Here is a 5,945-nt window from a genome sequence, read left to right on the forward strand (position 1 = left end):
TTCCTCCCCTCTTCAATTCTGTTTTTGAGGGAAGGTGGGGTTGCTTTTATTTCTCTTCTGCAATGACCTGTTCTTCCTTATGAGGGTCTTCTGGTTTTGTTCACTTTTCCCTCTGCTTTACAGTCTGTCTATTCAGCAGTTTGCAGTCTTGGTCCCAGTTCACGTATGCCGTCGCCATCTTGCCCCGTCTCCTCACAAAAAATTTAAAATAAAAATAAACAAACCAACAAACATACAAAAAAACATACAATCATACAGACATACAAGCTAACCAACCTCCTTTTTGGTGTACTATTCCCCTATGCAAACATGAGATCTAAAGAGAAAAAAATAAAATAAAATTGAATAAAGTCAGTAAACTAACAAAACCAAAGCAAGTATGAAAACATTATTGATAACAGTAAGAAGAGAGTGAAAAGGGAGGGGGAAAAGATGGGTAAGACAGACAGACAAATAATTTTTAAAAACTAAAACAAGGGAACCAAGCACACTTTGAGACTTTTCCTTTAAGTCCAATGTCCTTTCAGCTCTGATTTCTAGCTCTCATCGCAAGCTGGTGGAGTTGCTTACAGTTAGGGTCAGTTGCCCCTGGCCTGCTGTGGATGGTGGATTAGATCTGGGATGCCTGCCAAATCTGCCACTGAGATTTGGCCTGTGTCTATCTAGTATGGGGGAGGGGCTTCTGTCCCTCCCATTTTGATGTTGTTACCTTGGATCCTGAGCTGGGAGATGGGCCAAGCTGGGTGGAGCTGGTCTCACAGCTCCAGCTGATCTCTTTTTCCACTGCAGCCTGGCTGAGTTAGGGAAGGTAGAATGCGAGACTGCCAGGCAATGCAGGCCAGAGTAGCACTGGGCTACTCGAGCCAGGCTGGGTGGGAGCCAAGGGCTACCCAGGGTAGGAGGGAGCAGACAATGGTGGCGGTGGTTGCAGCCACCACTTCAGCAGTTCTGTGTGTTAGAGGAGCTCCACTAGCCAGGCGCCTAAGTGTGAGGTGGGGTGCAGTAGTGGTAGTGGTGGTGGTGGCTTCAGTAGTGCAGTGCTTCTGGGTGGTGGCTTCATGGGTTCAGGTGCTGTGGGTCACCTCAGGTAGGAGCGGCGGTGACAGCAGCGGTGCCAGCAGTGGTGGCCACCGTGACTGAGGTAGCAGCCAAGCAGCATGTGAAGAACAGGCTGGCAACCATGAGAGCTGCAACCCCTGTGGGAGAGCAAGAGTCTTTATGGGTTTTCTCTTTTGCAGAGGGTCTCACAGACCAAACTGCCCCATCGCCATCTTGTCGTAAATCCACAAATTAAATATTTAAATTTCAGACCTGAAACCACAAAAATCCTATTAATAAACCTAGGAAAAGCTCTTACAGACATCAGCATAGGCAAATAATTTAAGGTTAAAACTCCAAAAGGAAATGCAACAAAATCAAAAATAAATAAGTGTGATTTAATTAAACTAAAATCTTCTGCACAACAAAAGAAATAATCAACATAGCAAATAGGCAACCTACAGAATGAGAGAAGATATTCACTAACTATACATCTGACAAAGGACTGATATCCAAAATCTGTAAAGAACTCAAACAAATCAGCAAGAAAAATACCAATAACCCCATTCTAAAGTTAGCAAATGACATGAACAGACATCTCTCAAAAGAAGATAAACAAATGACCAACAAACATGAAAAATATATTCAACTTTACTCATCATCAGGGAAATGTAAATTAAAGCCACAATGAGATACTACCTTTCATCAGTAAGAATGACCATTATTTAAAAAACAATGTGTGTATTCAGAGAAAGGGGAACATTGTTGGAGGGAGGGTAAATTAGTAAAACCTCTATGGAAAGAGGTATAAAAGAACTACAGTAAACCACCATTTGATCTAGGAATTCCACTACTTTATCTATCCTAAGGAACAGATGTTACTACATAAAAAAGACACTCACACCCACATGTTTATTGCAGCACAATTTACAATTGCAAAGATGTGGAATCAACCTGAATGCCCATCAACTGATCAATGGATAATGAAAATGGGGTATGTATACATCATGGAATACTATGCAGTCATTAAAAATAAAAATGAATTCATGCCCTATTGCAGCAACATGAATGGAGCTGGAGATCATCATCCTAAGTGAACTGACTAAGAAGCAGAAAACCAACACCACATGTTCTCACTCATATGTAGGAGCTAAAGGGTCTCAAGGATGTAAATAATAGACACTGGGGACACCAATGGGGGAAAGGGGAAGGAGGGTAGCATTCAGAAATGGCCTACGGGCACAATGTTAACTATCTGGTGAATGGTTCACCTAAGACCCAATCCCTACCACTACATGACATATTCATGTAACAAATACACATGTGTACCCCCAGAATTTTAATTATATGTATTTCAAATACACCAAAAAAAATGTAATGAATAAATACCTCCAAAAAATAAAAACTCAAAGCAGAGATATATGATCTCTAGAGAGAAATAGTGAGAAAATTGTAAAACATAAAACATGGCATAACAGAACTTAGAAAAGTGGAGAAAAGGCAATGCCATCTTAGAAATGAGGTTCACATGAGAAGCAGACAAAAGGAGCAAATGCTGCCACAAATACAATAAAGAGCATGAAGGGAAGATTTGGAAAGAGAAATATGTGGGGTACAATTCAGGGTTAGGTATACACATATTCATTACATAGGTACCTGTGTTGATGAGATGTGCCCCTCCCTCCCCTGGCAGTTTCCCTCAACTGCCAATCCCACCCCCATACCCTGGTGGTTTCCCACTACTGCCAATCCCTTTCTTATAGTATTATGATAATTGTTCAATGTCCACTTATGAGTGAGAACATATGGCAATCTGTTCTTTTTTCTGTGACAGATCACTGAGTATGATAGACTCTAAATCCAACCAAGTTGCTGCGAAATCCATATGTTTGTCCTTTATGGCTACATAATATTCCATTGTATATATGTACCACATTTTTTGTATTCAGTGCAGCTTCAATGGGCAGCATAGTTGCTTCCATGTTTTTGCTATTGTATATAGAGCTGCAACAAACATGAGTGTGCAGGTATCTTTTTGGTAGAATGGCTTGAGTTCCTCCAGGTATATTCCCTATAGGGGGATTGTTGGGTCATATGGAAGGTCAGTTTCTAGTTCTTTCAGAAATCACTGCACTGTCTTCAAAGAGATTGCACTAATTTGCATCCCCATCAGCAGTGTAGAAGAGTTCCTTTTTCTCCACATCCTTGCCAGGATCTGTTGTTGTTGTTGTTGTTGTTGTTGTTGTTGTTGTTGTTGTTGTTGTTATTGTTGTTGTTGTTTGAGTTGGAGTCTCACTTTGTTGCCCCAAATGGAATGGCACACTCATGGCCACCCCAGCGATGACCTTCTGGGCTCTGGCTATCCCTCCACCTCAGCCTTCAAAATTGATGGAACTACAAGCACACACTACCATGCCAGGCTAATTCTGTATTTATTGTAGAGACAAAGTCTCAACAATTTGCCCAGTCTGGTCTTGAACTGCAGGCTCAAGCAATCCATGCACCTTGGCCACCCAAAGTGCTGGAATTACAGGCTGAGCCACTGAGACCTGCCTGTTGTTTGTTTTATTAGTGATGGCAGTTCTTACTGGGGTTAGGTGGTATCTCAAAGTGGTTTTGATTTGCATTAATCTGATGATTAGTGAGGCTGAGTATACCTTTTCACTTGTCTGTTGACTGCCCATATATCTTCTTTTGAGAAGTGTCTATTCATGTCTTTTCCCCACTTTTTAAAGGGACTGTTTGTTTTTTTCCTTTTGGCACATTTGAGTTCCTTGTAGGTACTAGATGTTAAGCCATTGTCAGTTATACAATTGGCAAATATTTTTTCCCACTCTGCGGGCTGTCTCCCCACTCTCACAATGGTTTCTTTGGCTTTGCAGAAGTTTGCCAGTTTGATGAGGTCCCACTTGTCTATCTTACCTCTTATGGTATGGGCATTTGGGATTTTGATCAGGAATTGGTTGACAGCCCCAATTTCCATGAGGGTGTCTCCTGCATTTTCTAGATTATTATAGTTTGAGATTTAACATTTAGGTCTTTGATCCATTTAGACTTAATTTTTTTATATGGTCATAGGTAGGGATCCTGTTTCAATCTTCTGCATGTGAACAGTCAGTTTTTCCAGACCATTTACTGAATAGCTTCTCCTCTCCACAGAGGGTGTTGTTGGAGGCTTTGTAAAAGATGAGTTGGTTGAGAAATTGAGGCTTTGCTTTTGGAATCTCTGTCCTGTTCCATTGATCCATATGCCTGCTCTTGTACCAATACCAGGCTGTTTTGATGACTGTAGCCTTATAGTAAACTGCTTGAAGTCTGGAAGTGTGATACCTCCTGTTTTGTTTCTTTTGCTAAGAATTGTTCTGGCTATTTGTGGTCATTTATGTCTCCATATGAATTACTGTATTTTCATTTCCAGGTCTGAGGAAAATGATGCTGGTAACTTAATGGGTATTGTGTTGAATCTGTATATTACCTTTGGTAAAATGGACATCTAAACAATGTTGATTCTTCCTATCCATGAGCATGGAATATTTTTCCATTTGATTGTGTCTTCTTGGATTTCTTTGAGCAGGGTTTTGTAGTGTTCATTGTAAGTCTTTCACCTCTCTTGTTATGAAGATGCTGAGGTATTTTTCTTTTGTGTGTGTGTGGCTATTATGAATGGGATTGAGCTTTTTATTTGGTTCTCCACATGCTTGTTGTTGGTGTATAAGAATGCAACTGTGAGCCGGGCTCAGTGGCTCAGCCTGCAATCCCGTGCCTTGGGAGGCTGAGGTGAGTGGATTGCCTGAGCCCGCGGGTTCAAGACCTGCCTGGGCTGTTGGGAGCCAGCCATGGAGGCCCACTGAGCATTAGGGATCAGGAAGGGCCGTTGACCCCGAGACCACTAGGATGCGTTCAGGAGCTATTGACCCCATTTCCTCCCCCTTTCTACTCAGCATGAACCAGATTAAGCTCCTGTGAGCTCAAAACATAGAAACTCTGAGATTGGGATGAACACAAGCTAACTTTAGAAGCTCATTGCTCCCATTCTTTCACAAACTGCAGTTTTGGCTTTCACACAATTTATAATTCAAACTTGTGTCACATCTAAGAGCCTTAGTATTGGTCACAGGCTTCTGGGTCATGATCTTAGGATTTATTGAAGGGGTAAATTATAGAATATAGTTTTAGAAGACAGTCATTTTGTTGAAAGAATGCAGCTGGGTTACTTGCAGGTAGCCCACTGTGAACTTTGGACTGGGCCACATTCCAAACATTCTGGGATGGGCCACTTTCATTTGTAAAGTAAATACTTAAGCTTCTATAGAATTGTTTAACTTGGCATAAATCAATCAGCTTAGGATGAAAAAGATTTATAGAATATGTCAGTCACGGATTAGGTTATTCTTTGTTATGGGATTTTAAGATTATCATATGAAAAGGGTTTAAAGGCAATCATTGATTAAGTTTTCATGGATTAAGGTTTCTGGTGGGTGGGGGATGCCGCTCCCGTACCTGACTTTGTGTATAAAAGACCCATTGTAATTCCCAATAACACACATCGCTTCTGCACTAGACCGGAGTCCAGTCTCTTTCTTTCTCTCTCTCTTTCTCTCTTCTTCCCCCTAATCACCGATGCCATCTCCACCTTTGGGGGTACCCTGAACCCGGCTGGAGCTGGTCCCCAGCAAGTGGCACCGAGTGCGGGGCCTCAAGGTAAGCTTTCTCTTTTGGGACCTCTCTGTAGAGACAGGCAGAGCAAGCAAGGGTGAGCAGTTTAAGAGCCATGGCAGAATCATGGGCCAGAGTGAGTTTGTTTCATAAGTATTCTGTTGTCTATTAGTATTTTGCACATATTGTCCAATAAAGGAACCGGTTGCCTTTGACTCTTGCATTTTTGTATGCCTTAGCTTTATGGAGTA

This window comes from Carlito syrichta, unplaced genomic scaffold (assembly GCF_000164805.1).
Source record: "Carlito syrichta isolate Samal-C Ts95f unplaced genomic scaffold, Tarsius_syrichta-2.0.1 Scaffold301606, whole genome shotgun sequence".
NCBI classification, from domain to species: domain Eukaryota; kingdom Metazoa; phylum Chordata; class Mammalia; order Primates; family Tarsiidae; genus Carlito; species Carlito syrichta.